The 10590-nt window shown below is 41.3% G+C and overlaps 1 pseudogene; it reads left to right on the top strand.

Annotated features, from left to right (window-relative positions):
* The first annotated feature begins 8155 nt into the window (after window positions 1-8155).
* On the top strand, window positions 8156-8441 carry LOC130016739 (transcription and mRNA export factor ENY2-like; annotated as a pseudogene).
* The last annotated feature ends 2149 nt before the right edge of the window (window positions 8442-10590 follow it).

Below are 10590 nucleotides of genomic sequence, written 5' to 3'. Positions count from 1 at the left end.
GGGTACTCTATCATTGTACAACTGAAACCCACGTACAAAAATTTGTAAGTCTACAACTGTACCTCATGGTGTTTCACTAATGAAAAATAAAAATTAATTAATTAATTAATTAAAAGAAAAATTGCTGGTTACTAATTAAAAAGAATTGTGATAATGGGGCTGGAGGCATAGCTCAGGTCAGGGCCACATATCTTGGCTTTGAGAAGACCAGAGTTCAATCCCCATGAGTGCTTGGTCTCCTGAGCCCACTGACTGCAGCTCTGGTGGGCCTCCCCCTGCTAAATTTGAGGAGGGATGTAGAGCCAAACTTTTGCACTGAACCGTCTTGGCTGGTTGACTAGCAGCTGTCACTGGGATGGATCCAAGCTTGGCTTGGGAGGTCCGGAAAGAAGTGGGGTTGGCTGGGGACTGGAGCAATGGCACAGTGGGTAGGGCGTTTGCCTTGCACACAGCTGATCTGGATTCCATTCTCAGCATCCCATATGGTCTCCTGAGCACTGCCTGGGGTAATTCCTGTGTGCAAAGCTAGGAGTAACCTTTGTGCACCACTGGGTGTGACCAAAAATTAAAAAAGCAAAAATTTAAAAAAATAAGCCCCAAAACCAAAAAAAAGAAGTGGGGTTGGGGATAGGGAGAGTTGTTCCAAAGTTCCAAATACTGAAGGGAGCAGGGCCTGGGTTTTAAGGGGTAGACTGAGAAGGAAGAGTCAGCTGACTGTGTGGCCTGCTGGCTGGGAACTCTCCAATGGGGAGACTTGGGGCAAGTGACATCACAGGACTGAAGATGAAATGAGGAGATGAACATTGTTGTTCTAAAGATAAAATCATTTACTATGCTAAATGTTCAACCTGTTCAACCTGATGCCAAAAGAGGCCTTCAAAGCAGGCACACATGTTGTTATTATTATGTTGAATATATGTGATTATTATTATATATGGTATAATTTGATATTAATGTGATGATAAATTTATATTTTTGTAGCTGCCTACTATCTTCTAATAAATTTAGGAGGCATGACCTTTCAGCCTTTGAATAATCTTTGCTTATAGCCAACACTTTAATTTATCTTAATATTTATTTCATACTTAATGGGGAAAGTTGTTGATTTCTCTGGAAAAATAGCTTTTTAGTAGTCCATTAAATATTAACTTAGCTTTTTACTTATTTGAATACATTATGAAGAACTGCACATCTCAAGCTAGAGATGAGGGTTTGCTGATGAAGAAAGAATGAGTGCTTGTGACTTCCCCCAAAATAGGCGTGTGCACACACATGCCTACACACAGGCATGCCTGCATAAAGCACCCATGTGAATGCAAGTACTCATGATCACACACCTGTGTGCATACACATACATGTATGCTTTTTGGAAGAGGGTAAAGATTTATGGAAAGGTTCTTTAATGAAAGTGTTTTGGGCCCAGAGAGATGATAGTATAGGGGTTAAGGCACTTGCCTTACATGCAGCCAACCCTGGTTTGATCCCTGTCACTAAGACCCTTTGTACTGTCAGTAGTCACCTCTAAGTACAGATTAGGAATAACCACTTGAGCACAGCTGGGTGTGCCCCCCCCCATATTGGTGTTTTAGGTTGAAACTGAAGTTCGCTAACAAGCTCTACTGTGATTATCTCTTGCAACACAGTTCAGAAAGGAACACAGCATGTGAAAAATCAGGAGATGGTGACAAGTTTGATACAGAGTGAAAGACTGGCCTAGTGGATTTATAGTGAGGAACGGGACAGCGCCTGAGCAGGAAGTTGGAGAGATAGATTGGGCCAGACTCTTTTTCAGTGAAGCCAAGTAGTTATATTGAATGGTGCTCACTTAGACATGGAAGAAGTGAAAGAGAGGATTCTGTGTTCAAGAGAGAAGATGGGCTTGAAGAACAAACCAGATTGGGTCAGACTCTGATGAACCCAAAGGCCATACCAGGGGCCAGGAATTCACCTTTGTGTCAATGAGAACCATGGACTATCTGGAAGTAAGATGGGCAGCTGGATCGGAATTAGATGGGTACTAAAAAAAAAGCATGTTTGCTGGTGACTTCTCCTGCCCAGTGGAACTAAAGATAGGTTAGCCTGTCTGGGAAAGGCCCAAGATGCAAGAGACTGAGCAAGATGAAGACACTCCCCACAGCACTATCTCCCCCTGAGTGCTCTGTATGGTTCTTAAAGGAGTCAAGAGACAAGGTCATAGCTGAATGAGGTCACACTAATTTCTCCCATGGTTTATTTCAGCACAATTTTCCTACAAGTGGAGCTGCACCCATGACCTTTTTTTTTTTTTTGGTAAGATTTTCTCCTATTAGTAAAACAGTGAGCCCCTGAAGTATAGCTGTTTGGGCTATTCTTATACTAGATCCAAGGTGAAATGGAAAAATATTTTCTAAACCTCAGTCTTTTGGCAACTTTCCGATGAGAGTTTGGACTGCCGTTCATCTGTTCAGTTTAATAATGTTTCATTTTGTTAAGGAGCAATAGCACGGTGGGGAGGGCGTCTGCCTTGCACGCAGCCAACATGGCCGACCCGAGTTCGATTCCTCCGCCCCTCTCGGAGAGCCCGGCAAGCTACCAAGAGTATCTCCCCCGCACGGCAGAGCCTGGCAAGCTCCCCGTGACGTATTTGATATGCCAAACACAGTAACAACAAAGTCTCCAATGGAGACGTTACTGGGCCCGCTCGAGCAAATCGACGATCAATGGGAGGGCCTTTACCTTTACCTTTTTGTTAAGGAAGCGTTATGTTAATTCTATCAGCAGCCAATGGCTTGACTGCTTACCAGAAATTGACTCTCACCCTTTGTTATTTACATTGCATATGAAACAGACACCTCAAGTTGAACAGAAACTTCTTTTTTGTGTGATTTTTATACATTCTATTTTCATAAAGTAGTTCACAATAGTTCATTACAGATAATATTCAAACACCCACCCAACCAGCGAGCATCTTCCCACCACCACAAGAGGGAAGTGTGTGGGGGTTGTTTCTTCCCACCACAATAAGAGGGAAGTGTGTGAGGGTTGTTGTATTATTCTGGAGCCATTTAAGCCCATATATAAGAGAATAGAAGCAAGTATGTTGAAACCAAACACACGTGTGCTGCTTTAGGCATATCAGTGGGCTAGAGCATGAGAGGGGGACTGCGCACTCCAGGAAATACTGCATTACTCTCTTCTGGCAGCTTTATTTTATAGTTTCTGGATCTTGGCTGTTGATGAGATTACATGACACCGGCAGGGGGCAGTTTGTGGGTGTGGCTGCCAAGCTACTGGAAAACTGGGGATCTGGGTGGAGGAGGCCCAGTCCCGATCGGAGCAGGCTTTGAGATCTCAGCCTTGGGTCCCACATACCTCGGTTCCTTGATGCATGAGGCTTGTCTGGTTGATTGCAATGGTTTGCAAATATTATCTCTGTAAAGGGACAAACAGTAAATATTTTTGATTTTCACAATAACATGAAAGTAGTTGTTGCAATAAAAAATATAAAAGTAACAATTAATATTTTAGTAACAGTAAATATTTTAGATTTTTTTGCATTATATCGTGTCCAACTATTTTAATCTGTGTCAATAACATGAAAGTAGTTGCTGCAATGAAAAAAATTTAAAAAATGGTAAGTATGTTCTCCAGTGATAGTTCACTTACAAAAATAGGCAAGGGGCAAGACCTGACTTGTGAGCGTTTTTGTTCTTGGGACCCCATTCTACTGTATCAATAATTGAAAAATGAAATATGGATTATTTGTGCAAATGAGAATGAACCATTAGTGTATCTTAAAATGAGATGATGTCAAAAACAGTTTTATAAGGTGTGAAATAACATGCCCATGAGAGATATATTTCCTTATTTGTTCAATGAATAGTCTTAAGATCTAATAGTATGCAGGTTAATAACATTGTTATTTCTTTCTATACTAAAATAGAATGAAATGCCCAATTCAATCAGCTTAATCAATGGCTGAATGAACAGCAGTACTCCTACATTATAAAAATAAATAAATAAATAAAATAGAATGAAATAACATCAGAAATGGGCTTACCAATTCCAGCTTTCTATTATTTCCTATCAACCTGTCCTGAAATTACCAGTTGAAAGTTAGTGGTCACTGGTTGAAAACAATAAGGAGTAATTCTTGTAGTTTTGTGAGATTGGAGTTTATGCAGGCTTTGGATACATAATCCTGTGTGCCAATAGACCCTAGCCAGTCACCCTAGAGAATTCACCTGGCCAAAGGACTGACTTGCAAAGTCCAGGTTGCCTTTACTCCTCTGATGGTTGCTTGACAGGGATGATTGGGATATTCAGTGAAACTGGGGTAGTTTACTGGAATTCTACCTGTGCCATTCTAACAGGGTAACCTGGGGGTAGTTAGACTTTTCAAGTGATTAGCCACCAATAGTGTGCTTCAGGAAAGCTCTTAGACTCTGTAGCCCAGACTAGCCTAGGATTCCTTGTGCCATACTCTATTAGAAGTCGCAAACCCTATTGGCTTTAAGAGGAGTGAATTTGAATCTCAACTCTAGTGAGAATATTAGAAATGTTCCCCAGTGGCTTACTTGACAGACCTCGTGGGCTCTTGGTAGGAGGAGAATATTGGAGAGTTTGGGATGGATCACATTGTATTGTTCTCTTTCTGTAGATAACAAAAACATTTCACTTGTGAAATAAGATAACACAATGGTAAAAAAGACATTTGAAGAGGGAATTTGTCTTTTATTGGGATAAGTTTGTACAGACCTAGATGCATATGTATCTAAGTCGATAAATCATAGATAATAAGATAGTTATTAAAAAGGAAAATGTAGGGGCTGGAGTGAATGTAGGGGCTGGAGTGATAGTACAGCGGGTAGGGCATTTGCCTTGCATGCAGCTGACCCGGGTTTGATTCCCAGCATCTCATTCTGGATTTACATTCCTGAATGTAAATCCAGGAATTACCCCTGTGTTGCCCAAAAAACAAACAACAACAACAAAAACAAACAAGTAGGAAAAAAAAGGAAACTGTAACAAAGTGATAGATTTCTTTTTATGAAAATGGGTATATATTTATTCTTTTTTTTTCCAGTTTGGGGAAACCATAACAGAGTGATAGATTTTTTTTTATGAAAATGGACATACATTCTTTTTTTTTTTTTCCAGTTTGGGGCCCGCACCCAGCAGTGCTCTGTGGTAGTTAATCTCAGCAGTGTTCAGGAGTTACTGATGCAGTCCCCAAGAGCACCGCTCTGCATATTTCTGAACCATCCTCAGCTCCACAGACACACTTTTAAAGGGAGATTATGCTGTGAACATACTTATCTTTAATGGTAGCAAATGATATCATTCTTTGGTTTATTGAGCAAATTAAAAATGTTTAGCAAAAAGTCTCTAAGTATTCGCATGAAAGGACAGTCTAGAAGTAGCTTCTGTTTTCTTTTTTCCTTTTCCTTTTTGGATTTGGGGTTGCATTTAGTGGTGCTTGGGAGATACTCTGGGCTCTGTGCTCAGGGAACTCAGCAGAGGAGAGTAGATGCGGGTCTCCTGCATGCAAAGCATGTGCTCAGCCTGTTGAACAATCTGTCCAGTTCTGTTGTTATAGCACAGCGGGAAGGGCATTTGTCTTGCAAGAGGCTGACCTGGCCAACCCGAGTTTGATTCCTCCACCCCTCTCGGAGAGCCCGGCAAGCTACTGAGAGTTTCTTGCCTGCTACCGGTGATGTATTCGATATGCCAAACACAGTAACAAGTGTCACAATGGAGACATTACTGAGCCAGCTCGAGCAAATCCATGAACAAAGGGAGAACAGTGGACAGTGACAGTGACAGTTTTTTTTGTTTGTTTTTTGTTTTTTTAATTTGAATCCCTGGTAATCTGTGTTTATTTGGCATCTTCTGTTCAAATGCAAAATTTAGGTAGTTCCTCCTCAGGGCTTAAGGACGCATTCTGTGCCTTAGGCAAGCTCAAAGGATTCCAAATTTTTAAGAGTTTATTGAAATTAACAGGCTGGAGCAATAGCACCGTGGTAGGGCATTTGCCTTGTGCACGGCCAGCCCTACTGAGCCGGGTTCGATTCCTCTGCCCCTCTCGGAGAGACTGGCAAACTACCAAGAGTATCTCGCCCACACGGCAAAGCCTGGCAAACTACCCATAATGTATTCGATATGCCAAACACAGTAACAGAAGTCTCACAATGGAGACGTTACTGGGCCTGCTCGAGCAAATCGATGAATAATGGGAGAACAGTGTTATAGTGCATTGAAATAAACACATGTGACTCCCTATCCCTGTGTCCATTTGCCAATCTATGACTGGGCATTATCCACATAAATGGCCCTGAATAAATGAGTGCTCATTGAAGAAAAAACATAACAATGAACTAATCCAAAGCCATCTATATTATTATTTAAATCCCATGGTAATCAGAACAATTGCTTAGAACCTTTGTTTGTTTGTTTTTGGGGGAGCATGGGGGTGATTTTATTACTAATATTATTTTGAGTTATCATGATGTCAGAAGCAAAGCAATTCTTAATAATTTATTAACATTGAAAAACTTGAAGAACCCTCTAGAAACATAAAATTCCCTTAATAAATGACCTCCCCAGTCCCCCACCCCCCCAAAAAAACATACACACAGTATGATGGCCTGGGCTGACCATACCATGAGATACAGAGATCAATGACCTCTGATACTGGTGCTTGTTTAGAGTCTGTATATGCTCCCAAAGGGTTCACAAAATGGTGTGTTAGTTTTGACTTGCAAATGTTCACAGGTGTGTTATTTTTGGCTCAACTGTTTTTAAATTAGTGGTTTTCTAATGCAGAGTTCATATATAAATATAAAAATCGCACGGTTCTCAAAACACAGCTGCTTAGCACATTGATAATGTAAAACCTTGGTGCTGGGTGAAGGAAGTTGGTTACCGAGAAACCTATTGGATGAGCCCATTTATATGGATGGTCTGGAATAAGCACATCTAGAGAAGTGGAAAGCAAAGGCTTGGGTGCCAGAAGCCGAGAGAAGGGCATGAGAAAAAGGGAGAAATGTGCTCATGGAACAGAATGTCTTGTGGGGATTGGTGAGAAAGTTCTACAATTAGATCCTGGTGATCTTTGCATTGCTCTGTAAGTTTTCTAGAAAAGACTTGTAAACTGTAAACTTGTAAGCTGTCGAGGGGAGAAATCTGTGCTACAGGAATTGTTTTTAATAATGCTGTTAAGCACAGGACTGGAGGGATAGCACAGCTGGTAGGGCACTTGCCTTGCACGCGACTGACCCAGGTTCGATTTCTCCATCCCCCTGGGAGTTCTCGGCAAGCTACCAAGAGTATCCTGCCTACACAGCAGGACCTGGCAAGCTCCTCGTGGTGTATTCAATGTGCCAAAAACAATAACAAGTCTCACAATGGAGACGTTCCTGGTGCCTGCCCGAGCAAATTGATGAGCAATGGGAGGACAGTGCTACAATGCTGTTAAGAAAAAAGAAGAAAAATGAATTGGAAGATCAGGTAATCCTAAAGCCATATTTGCCATCTGAGGCAGATGTTTTTGTTTTATTTTCTTTGTTTTGGGGCCATACTCAGAGTGATTATTCTTGGCTTATTTCTGGCTCTGTGCACAAAGAGCACTATTGGTGGGGTTCAGGGGGTGTGGAGATATGGGATGCCAGGGGTTGAACCAGGTTGACCGTGTGCAAAGCTCATGCCATACCTGCAGTATTATCTCTCCAACCCCTGAAGCAGATGTGTTTTAGGATGTTTTTGGTGAAATATATTCCTGCTTCCTGCACGTGCGTGGTCTACACTGCTTCCTCGATGAACTCTCATTCCTGAGACGTTGTTCTGGTCATCGTGACTCGTGGTTACTCATGCATTGTTGTTTTATAAACATTAACGTGAACGGATTGAAACACTTCCGGTACCCATGTCTCTACAGAAGTAAGAAATTGAAAAATAGACCTTTAAGAGAATTGTATGTTCTCCTATGAGTGGGAAGCTGTTCAGTTTCTCTGTGATCTTCAGTCTATCTCACCTGGTTGATTCATAATAGACTGGGAGAAAAGATTTTCAAAAGAATATATAAACCTTTAAAAACCCAGCAATAACAAAACAAGCAAAGTGAGCCTCGGGGGCCCTCAGGTCTAAGTTTTGACTTTGGAAGAGTGTGATTAGAACAATGAACAAAGCAGCCCAGATGAGAGCAGCGATTAATCAAAAGTCGATAGAAACTGGGAAAAACAATGCATCAAAGCATTGCTGAGAGCTAATTTAATTGAACGCAGCTGTTAGATGCAGGTGAAGGTGTACTGTAAAGGGGTAATTAAAGAAAAAGAACCAGGGATCTTTACTGTTGATGTGGTTGCTCGGATCACACCGGAAAGCAGAGTCTTGGTACCTGATAACAGAACGAAGGAGCTCTACAACAACCCAGAACCTACCTTGGTCGGCATGGCAGCTTTTAAGATGAAATTAGATTGTGTTTTCTTTTGGTTTAATTTCTGAAAGTAAAACTTGCTGTAAGGTAGGAAACAGTATCCCAAAATAAAATCCCATTTTAAATTTGATAGTATACAGTTTTTCAGTGATGACGTATACTTTGTACTGATTTCCCTGCTCAATGTGTTCTATTGCTATCTCAGGAATGAGTTAAAAAGCAAGAAAACAAACAATGCTCTGAAGTATGGTTAAAGACTTTAACAATCATATTACCCAAAGAAAATAATAAACTTGCAAAAAAGAATAAGAAATCATGTGCCATTTCACATGTTATCAGGAATTTGTAAGCGGAGGCAGCTCCACGCACTGATTCGAAGTCTCAGTGCAGAATGTTGGCAAGAGAGAGAGAAAGCAACTCTCCTACATTACTGCTGGCAGTGAACAATGGGGCATCCACTTCCGAAGACAGTTTCACAGTTTCTTATAAAACAAAACACACTCATGCTTTGAGGATTTACCAATTGTCCTTTATTGCTGTTCATCCAAAGGGATCAAAAATTTATTCATACACAAAAGCGTGCAGAGGGAGTGTTTGGATCAGTCGGTTTGCATCAAAACTTGGAAGCAACCAACATGTTCTTCAGTTATTAAACAAAGAATCTGGTATGTTTTAACAACGGAATGCTAATTAGTGCTAAAAATAAATCAGTGACGGCACAATTCAGTATATGGAAGAAATGAATTCTGTTCCCCCTCAATCTATCAACTTATGTCAAAGAAGTCCTAGAGTATTCTTGTTATTAAAATATATCACATGGTGGTCAGCACTTTCTGGTGGTTTCTACCATTTTTCCATCCATTGCCTTAAGCTATAACTCTTGTTCTGTACAGAATTTACACCTTTCAGTACCCCTATTGCAAATCATATTTCCAAAGGGAAAAGGAGAGATAAAGAGGAAGTGAGGAAGGGAGAGAGAGAGGAAAAATGCCTGCCATAGAGGCAGGCTGATGGGGTGAGGGTGGTGGAGGGAAGGTGGGGACATTTTCCAAGTTTGGTGGGAAATGTTTACTGGTGAAGAGACAGGTGGTGGAACATTGCATGACTGAAACCCAATCATGATCAGCTTTGTAGTTGTATCTCACAGTGATTCAATAATTTATTTTTTTAAAAGTATAATATCTCTGGACCAGAGTACAGTGGGCAGGGCATTTTCCTTGCACAGAGTCGACGTAGGCATCACCAGGAATAATTCCCGAGTACAGAACCAGGAGTAACCCTTGAGCATCTCAGGGTGTGGTGCCCCAAAAGAAAAAAAAATAAATATTTTTTTTTTAAAAAAGGAATACTATCTGATGTGTCTTGTTTTTACCACTGTAAGTATACATTTCTTTGAGTGTTTCTGAACTAGGAACCAGGTGGTGGGTATAGATTTTTAGGATACTTTGGGAACCATCACGATCACAATCATCCCGTTGTTTGTCAATTGTCTCAAGTAGGCACCAGTAACGTCTCCTTCATCCTAGTCCTGAGATTTTAAATAATGCCATATTCAAGGCTCTTTCAGGCTTAGGAGAATGAGACCCATCATTGTTACTGGTATTTGGCATATTGGGTACGCCACGGGGAGTTTGCCAGACTCTGCCGTGTGGGCAGGTTACATTCGGTAGCCTGCCAGGTTGTCCAAAATAAGAACGAGATAATAAGATGTCGCATGGCCGTGAATGTGGCCGCGTACTTCCGGAAGCTGGGTTTTATAGTCTCTAGGTCTTGGACTTTGATGGGATTACCTGGCGCCGGGGGCAGTTGATGGGTGTGACTCCTGCCTACTGGAAGATGGAGGATCTGGGTGGAGGATGCTCAGCCCTGATCCGAGCAGGCTTGGAGATCTCAGCCCTGGGACCTGCACAAGATAATCACAAAAATGGGGGCCAGGGTACAACGCAGTGTGCCCAGAGTAGGAGAGAGACACACGGCCAGGAAGGAAGTTCAGAAGGGAGCCCTGGTTTATATAAGGTGGATAAATGCTGTTTTAAATCTTCATATTAGTGGTGAAATTTCTGGTTCTTCCAGGACTTTATATTTGTTCAGTTAGAACTAGACAATAAATGTATTCACGATCCAAAATATCTTTTATCTGACTTATTTATTTCTCATTATGTAGCAGGAAAGGGACA

Source organism: Sorex fumeus, unplaced genomic scaffold (genome assembly GCF_029834395.1).
Source record: "Sorex fumeus unplaced genomic scaffold, SorFum_2.1 ptg000166l, whole genome shotgun sequence".
Classification (NCBI taxonomy): Eukaryota; Metazoa; Chordata; class Mammalia; order Eulipotyphla; family Soricidae; genus Sorex; species Sorex fumeus.
The sequence above is the reverse complement of the archived record's forward strand: the minus strand, read 5'-3'. Positions and strand labels throughout refer to the sequence as shown.